Raw genomic sequence first — 9,173 nt, 5'->3', positions numbered from 1 at the left:
CTGGGATTTCTGGTTCATGACCATAAAGAGGTATTCTTCACATTGACCTGGAATTAATTTATCTGCAGCTGGGATAACACTGAGAAGGTACAGATGGTTTGGTAGAAGCAGTAAAGCAGAAAATAAATCTTTTTAATGGAATATAGATGCATGAATAACCAGTGGTGAAAGTCTCGGGGAAGACCTGCCAAAGAAGTGACAGTTGAAGTAGGTCTTGAAGTTTAAGTAAGAATTCAACTGGAAAAAAAAAAAAAACCTTGGGGAAAGCATTACAGCCTGAGCGAAGGGATGCTGGGGTCTCTGTATCTGTCCTGTGAATGACTTAGCTTGAAATCTGAATTCTGAAAATTGTTCTTTCATCCTCATATGCAAGTCATTCTTTGACTTGTCTTTTCTTTTAGGCAAATTCACCCCCTTCTTTGTGGGGCACATACTAGTTAGCACATAATAAATAAGTGGGCACTTATGAGATTTGTTTCATGTTCCACTTATTTTTATTTGTTTCCTTCCCACATGAAGGAGACAATAGTACAGCCTAGCAATTAGAGGAGAAATACTTTAAAGTGGTTGCAAATTATATAATGAGTACATTGTAAATGTAACTCAAATGATTAGAATTTGAATGAAGGTTGCTTTTTGAAATTCAACATCTAAGAAGTGTCTAGAGCACTTGGAGGAGGAATTGGTCAAATGTCCTGGGGTGAGGCTTTAAAATACGTAATTCAAGAGGAACTGGTGTGTATGGTTTGTGGAGCTGGTGCTGAGTTGGCAGGCCAAAATAATTTGTAAAATGTATTATACCTCCAACAACTATACATCAAGATAAAGCACAGAGGATTGGAGCTCCTACTCCAGTATGAAATATCTGAGACCATATTTTAAATTTCAATATGGCATGCAATTCTTAGCCATTCCTTTCAACAGCTAAAGCTTTAAATAATATGTCGGTATAAACATATAATTGTCAATCACAAATAAACATTCCAGAGATAGGTTTTGTTCATGGCTCATCTCGCTGACCCTTAAGCAGTATGTTAACAATAGAATAAATAAAATGAATTTTCTTTGCTACTGACACAACACAGATGGTTCCTCACTTTTGACACATAGCTAATTATAACCCTCTTCAAAATCATTACTAATAATTTTCAGATATTTTATGCAGATTAATTTCCTATACTTTAAGCTAAATAACCTTGGCCTCACACTCTGTGTTTCTCCACTCCAAAAGGAGGAATCTCATTTCCAGACAACTTCATTTTTTTTTTTAAGTTATTTATTTATTTATTTATTTTTGGCTGTGTTGGGTCTTCGTTTCTGTGCGAGGGCTTTCTCTAGTTGCGGCGAGCGGGGGCCACTCTTCATCGCGGTGCGCGGGCCTCTCACTATCGTGGCATCTCTTGGTGCGGAGCACAGGCTCCAGACGCGCAGGCTCAGTAGCTGTGGCTCACGGGCCTAGTTGCTCCGCGACATGTGGGACCTTCCCAGACCAGGGCTCGAACCCGTGTCCCCTGCATTGGCAGGCAGATTCTCAACCACTGCGCCACCAGGGAAACCCCCAGACAACTTCTAAGTCAGTAACTAATGCGACAGAAGGAAGGAGACCGAGGATGTGAGGAAGAGGGAGTTTCTGCCTTGCTACACTTAGAGATGAACCAGAAGATGATAAGTGTGACCTACACAGCCAGTGAGGATAACACAAGTGCTATCACAAGCAACGCATTGTGGGAACGTGGAAGAAAGGGGTACTGAGTCCAAGGATTAAGGATCAGAAGAGGCTTCATGGAGAAGAGATTTTCTGAATCATACTTGAGGACATGTGTATTTTCAGCAGATGAAAAGAGAGAAGAGAATAATCCAGGTTGCCATGACAGTTTGATTTAAGGAGAGAGGCCTAAAAGTGTAGGCAATATTGAGAAAATAGTGGGTGGTCCAATATCAGTCTAAGACTGTTTGCACCCGGAAGGCTGTATATGTATATATTTTTAAAAGATTATTGAAATCTGGCTTGAAAATATATCAGAAAGGACCTCGAATAAATTTCTAACAAGTTTGGAATTTAATGGGAAAGTCCTAAATACATTGTATAAACTTGAAGTACAGTGATGGTGTCTTATCTTCTAGGGAAAAAGTGTGTGTTTTATGATTTAGAAGGTAATTTAGGTCAAGAAATCAAGACCTGAAAACAAATTCAATGTTCCAATAACCGACTATAACAAGCAGCTCTCCAGTGCGTGTTATGAGGTTTTAAGGGCAGTTAGAAGGTAATAAAGGCTTAAAAAAGTTCACTGAGATAAATTCCACATTGACATTTTTATGTATGGACCTCATATTTTCTCCCACAAAGACTTGTGTCTGTAAGAGGTAGTCTGAGTGGTCATTTGTTAATGAGGTTTAGTGAAATCTAGCTTCAAAACATGGATGAGTCAAGAACTTAAATTTAGGGGTCTAATAATCGGAAGTAGGTAAACTTTCCTTCCTCTTAAAAGAAGTTAATACACATGCTGCAAAATTGACGGGTATGGATTCATCTATTCCTTTCTCTTAGAATGTTTCCAACATTTACCTATTAGAAAATGAATACTAATTGAAAACGGGTGGTAAGAATAGCAGCTGCCTCACCTTCCTAGTTCTAACCTAATGCAGCATCTACTGCAAAACTTATATATTTTATGTAATAGTTGAGGTGCCAGTGACAGAAACTCAACACAAAATTGTATACTGTTAAAACTGCTCAGTGACAAAACCAAGGAAACAGTGTAGATGGAGCCATGTTCTGGAGGGACTAGATCCAGGATATTAAGTACCATTAGGGTTCGCTCTTTCTCCTTATCTCTGCTTTTTTTTTTTTTTTTTTCTCTGCTTTTTTCTGTTGGTGTAGATTTGCTATTTCTTCATGGCTGGAATCATGACCACAGACAATTCTGAACTTTACATAAGGGTTCCTCAATTTCAGAACTGCTGACATTTTAAGCTGGATCATTCTTTGTTTGGGGGATCTGTTTTGTGGCATGTAGGGTGTTTAGCAGTTGCCCTGGTCTCTGACCACTAGCCTCCCCACCCCTGAGCTGTAACAACCAAAAACCAGACACTGCCAAATGTCCCCTGGGAGGAAAAAGTGTCCCCACTTGAGAATCACTGCCTTATAGGCTTAATGTCAGAGAAGAAGGAGCTGTTCATTCACACAGCTTTCATTTGGAAAAATCCAACAGAATTGTTTTGGCCCTATGTGGACCACATACCCATCCTGAACCACACTTTTCGACAAGGAAAAAAAAGGAAAAAACTTTATGACTTTGGGTTAGGTCTTAGGACACATAAAGCACAAATTATGAAAGAAAAAAGTGATAAATTGATAATCAAAGTTAAAATTTTACTCTTTGAAAGGCATTGCTAAGAACATGAAAACCACAGGCTGGCAAAACAAATATCTGATAACGGGATTTGATCCAGAATATAGAATGAACTCATTTAAAAGAAGATGGGCAACCCAGTAAAACACTGGCAAAAGATTTGGACACCTCACAAAAGAAGACATGCAAATGAAAAATAAGCATAAGAAAAGATGTTCATCATCATTCATCATTAGAAAAATACACATTTAAACCACAATGAGCTACGCCCACTAGAATGACTAAAATGAAAAGTACCAACTGTTGGTGAAGATGATGAGCAAGTGGTGGGAATACACAAGGACAAAGATACAGCCACTTTGAAAAAGTTTGGCAGTTTCCCATCAAGCTAAACATGTATTTATCTTAACATCCAGAAATTCCTCTTCCAGTCATTGCACCAAGAGAAATAAAGCATATGTCTACACAAAGACCTATATGCAAATATTCACATAAGCTTTATTCATAATTGCCAAACTCTGGAAAAAACTTATCAACTGATGAATAGATACATTGTTGGCCTTCCTTAAAATGGAATGTGTCTCTTTAAAATGGAATACAGCGACAAAAGGAAAAAACTATTAATAAATGCAATGATATGGATGATTCTCAAAGTAATTATGCCAAATGAAAGAAGCATGATATAATATACCTTATACTGTATATAATTCTATTCATTTAATATTCTGAAAAGCCAAAGCTAAAAGGAGAGAAATCAATTCCAAGATCTAAGTGTAGACGGAAAGAACCGACAATGTAGAATGATTGTACTGGTGGTTACATGACTCTGTAGATGTGTCAATTTTCACCAAACTTTACACTTTAAAGGGGTAAATTTTATTGGGAATGTATGTAAATGATACCTCCATATATCTGATTTAAAACCAGATATAGGGACTTCCCTGGTGGTGCAGTGGTTAAGAATCTGCCTGCCAATGTGGGGGACATGGATTTGATCCCTTATCCAGGAAGACCCCACATGCCGCGGAGCAACTAAGCCCGTGCACCACAACTACTGAGCCAGTGCTCTAGAACCCGTGAGCCACAACTACTGAGCCCACATGCCACAGCTACTGAAGCCCACACACCTAGAGCCCGTGCTCCACAATGAGAAGCCACCACAATGAGAAGCCCGCACACCGCAGCAAAGAGTAGCCCCTGCTCGCCACACTAGAGAAAGCCCACATGCAGCAACAAAGACCCAACGCAGCCAAAAATAAATAAATAAATATATTTTAAAAATAAAGTGTAAAGAAGAATTGCTGATCATATTCTTTAAAAAGAAAAAAAAATACAATTTTTTTTTAAAAAACCACAACTCAACTCTAACTTTAATACACCTCAACCACTTTCTTCATGAAGTAGGAAGTTTTGCTGGGCTCCGAAGAAGTCAATACTGGCCTCATACAATGACTTCATTAATTTGTCCCTTCATTCATCCAACAATTTTCTATGTAATATCTACTCTTGCCAGGAACTGACCTCAATGCTTGGGTTACATCTAGGAATATATTCAAAGATTCCTACCTTTAGGGAACTTACCTTCCAGAAGGAGGGAAACAGATAAAAATAATTTCTATAAGAAGAGAAAGGAAATTCTATCATATACCAAGTGATACAGAAGAAAAAAGAAAAAGGAGGAGGCGGGAAAGGATTAGGAGTTCTGGAATGGGCAGAAGAGAGCAGACTACGTAGTGTCAGTAAATTTAGGCCTCATTGAAAAGGTGAGTTGTGAGCAAACACCGGAAGGAGATTACAAATTTAACAAAGGAAAAATCTGGCACAACTTTTCAGGCAGACAGAACCCTAAAGCAAAGACCCCGTAACAGGAGTGTGATAATGTATTTGAGGAACAGTATGGAGACCAGTATGGCTGGAAAACAAGCAAGGGAGGAGGAGAGTGTTTTACAACATAGGTTTTGTTCTCATTCAAGTACTGTGAGGCCAGCAGACCAGCAGACGACTGCCATTAACAAGAGAGTTGTTACTCCCAGTTCCCAAGAGGAGGGGGCACCCCATACCACACAGGGGAAGCCCCAGTGTCAGTCAGGAGGCAGAAGGAGTGGGATGAAAGCATAGGCAAGAGCCTTGACTGTGGTTTTTGAGAAAAGGAACAGGCAAGCCAGGGTAAGCAGGCCTAGAATTGGCTAGTTGGAATAATTTCAGAGGGATTTGGGGTGCAGGGCTGTCCTGACTTGTCTGGTACCTGGTCTTGGGGTGATTAGGACAGATGGGAAGTAGCCCGGAGTGTGATAGCCCAGTAAGGTAGACGGCTGGAGTGTGGATTCTGGGTTGGCTAGTTTGTATAAGAAAGACGTGCTCATAAATGATCTCTAAGAATTGGGTAGACCTGGAAATGGCAGTCTTTTCCTGATCATCAAGGCCCCAGAAGCTACAGCATCAAGAACACAGGCATTTTTTAAAATATAGTTAATACAGAAAGCAGTTCAGAGGGATAAGGGGTAGGGCAGACAGAAATGAGGAGCCATGGAAAGGTTTTAATCTGACTTATGTTTATAAAATGCCATCCTGATTGCTCTGTTGAAAATGGACCACAGTGAACAAGAGGAGAAACAGGGAGACACGTTCCAGGCTGTGGCATAACTGAGCCTGATGGTCAGCAGTGGAGGTGGTTAGACGTGGCAGGTTTTTAAAATATTTTGAAGGTAGAGGAAACAAGATTTACTGAGAGATTAGATTTTGCATGTGAGATGATGTGAGAATGACTCCCGGTTTTGTCATCTAAGTGGAGGAAAGGGTGGAGTTGTCAGCTCAGTTGAGGAAGGCTGCAGGCAGCACAAGTCTGTATTCATCTGGGTTCCCCCAAAAGCAGAGCCTGAGACAAGGACTTGGGTGCAGATATTTATGACAGGTGATCCCAGGAAGCAGAAGTGAGGGAGTACAGAGTGAGACAGGCAATAGGGCTTGATTCCAGTGGGCTCTCTCAGAAGCACAGAATGTCTCCCAGAACTTTCTACTGGAAATACGGGAGCATTTATCCACTGTATATAATATAATATACACTATTATATTATAATAAATTTTATTCTAATTTTGTTTATCTTATCATCTACTATAGGAGAAAAGGTAAGACTAATCTGCAAGAGATATTTATTACATGAATGATTTAGGACACTCCTAGAAATAAACTCATCTCAAGGGAAAGAAGACTAGTTTATAAAAAAAGAAAATAATAAGACTATTAAAACAATTTGGTAGAAATCAACAAAGGGCCTGAGCAATAACCTGTAAGTATGCAAGAAGTATCCATTCAGAAACCTTTGTGAATATGCAAATCCACAAATAATTTTAGGGCATATAATTTACTTCCATAAAATGCAATTAGATAGAAATACAACTAGAATGTAAGCTCCATGGGGGTAGGAATTTTTGTCTCTTTTATTCACTCCTATATCCCTGGTTACTAGAATAACACCAAGAACATACTATGTGAATATTTGTTGATTGAACAAGTAAGCCAAATATTTTAAGAAACCTCAACTCATCTACGACCTGATACATGCAGGACTGTGTTGAATATTTTCCATTAGTCCCCCCAGATCTACTCCCCAAATTCCACCCTGCTCTGTATCCCAGGAGGTGGACCTTTATTGAGTCCATCAAGAGTTTTCCTCACTCTTTGGCTTCAATGAAGGCTCAACCAATGACAGGCTCCAGCAGATCGGTTGGTAGGAGGAGAATAAGGATAGGTATTACCCTGGCTCCATCTCTTCCAAGCTGCCACAGGTTGGCTGCACCTCTCCTCCAAAGGCCGCCACCCTTTAAGAAACCGCTACCCTCTCCAGGTTCAGGTACCCACTCCCATCCCTTGGCACTTTAGACCTGCAGGTCTAAATCTCCTCACGTTTGAGGAGGTCTAAAGCTAAGGTCCTCCACCTTTGAGGACGTCTAAAGCTTTAGACCTGCAGGTCTAACAGCTCCTCACTTTTGCTTGCTTTGGGGTCCAGAATCATTGCTTGTCCGTTTCCTTTAAACCCATCTTCACTTTTGCAAATAGTTTTTCTTCATCTCCCCTCCATTAACTTATCTAAATGTGCCATCTTCTTCCTGTTCAGACCCTGACTTTTACAAAATTCATTCATGAAGAGATTAAAATAAATGTGCTTTTAGCATCCACTGAAACAGTTTTGTGAGTTGTCTGGTCTTGATTCCCCGAAGATAGTATGGTGGACTCACTCAAAAAGGTGTTGACTGGCATTGAATCTGACATGCCATGATTTAACTTACCCATTGCTTATATTTTCTAGCTAAGATCCGTTCAGTTCTTGAGACTTCAGCATGTTCTCTTCATTTCAATCACCAATATGTTTTAGAGCCATTTTTCACGCATACACACACAGCCCCCCAAATTCTGTTGTTCCTGTTTTATCACTTTGCATGAAGTATTGCCAGTGGAGCGATAAGAAGGAACAATAAAGCTGAGTTGAGAGGTGGGTAGCTCAGCACTCCCACACGCTAGCCTCCCTATACCTGTAACTAAGACTTACACCCCGGTAATATTACACGTGATTACATGTTACAGACCATCAGAGGTGCTGACAACCAGGCCAAACCACGAATATAATGGTCATGAATGCAAAGAGCCTCATGTACTACTTTGTGAATCAATGTGTCATCTCCAGGTGGGGGTGGCCTATGAAATAGTATCACTGGATGAATTAGTTGAGCACGACATCCCTTAGTAAAAACTTCTCAAAGCAAGCACTATTTTTATTCCCATTTTCAGATGAGGAAACTGAGAAACATGCAAGTTAAGTAAATTGCCCAAGTTCACAGAGTTAATAAGTGTTAGAGCTGGCATTCAAATAAGGAGTCAGGTGGTACCATAGTTCATGCTTGTAACTCCAAACTCTCAAGTAATTAAATGACAGGATAGAATAACGGTCCTTAGATGTAAGCCAGTAGATAGATAGTCTCCATTATATCCTTGCTAAAGATTAAATGGGGCTTCCCTGGTGGCACAGTGGTTGAGAATCTGCCTGCCAATGCAGGGGACACGGGTTCGAGCCCTGGTCTGGGAGGATCCCACATGCCACGGAGCAACTAGGCCCGTGAGCCACAACTACTGAGCCTGCGCGTCTGGAGCCTGTGCTCTGCAACAAGAGAGGCCACGATAGTGAGAGGCCCGCGCACCACGATGAAGAGTGGCCCCCGCTTGCCGCAACTAGAAAAAGCCCTCGCACAGAAACGAAGACCCAACATAGCAATCAATCAATCAATCAATCAATCTTAAAAAAAAAAAAAAGATTAAATGTCTCCTCATGTGTCCTCTTCAGACTCCATTTCCACATACATAAAACAGAGACAATAAAAATGCCAATTCTTGAGGTTGTTGCAACGAATCACATCAAATGAGACAATGAATGTAAGGTACTTGGCTCCGTAAATTTTAAGCGGTACCATTTTCTTAAGTCTCCGGAAATATCCGTCAAATGCAATTGTCTTCATTAGAGTTAACATCTTAATTATTGTTTCTAAATATTGTTTCCAAGATAACAAATCATCTATTTCTTCCACATTGTAATAATAAGCTATAAAATCCACAGACAAGAGGCTATTTTAAATTTCTTTGATTTTTATAACAAGAAAATGTACATCCAAATGCAAATTTCAAAAAGGGCCAGGGGGGAAATTATCCTTCCCATGTTCCGCAGAGGTGGAAAAGCGAATTTTCCTCAGATTTGCCTGGTGGAAAATTTGAACCCCACTCTGAAGGATTCCAATGTGTTGGATAGTATTCTACCCCAAGGCCACCCTCTT

The sequence above is a fragment of the Balaenoptera ricei genome, chromosome 14 (assembly GCF_028023285.1).
Source record: "Balaenoptera ricei isolate mBalRic1 chromosome 14, mBalRic1.hap2, whole genome shotgun sequence".
NCBI classification, from domain to species: domain Eukaryota; kingdom Metazoa; phylum Chordata; class Mammalia; order Artiodactyla; family Balaenopteridae; genus Balaenoptera; species Balaenoptera ricei.
This window is presented reverse-complemented; position numbering follows the sequence as displayed.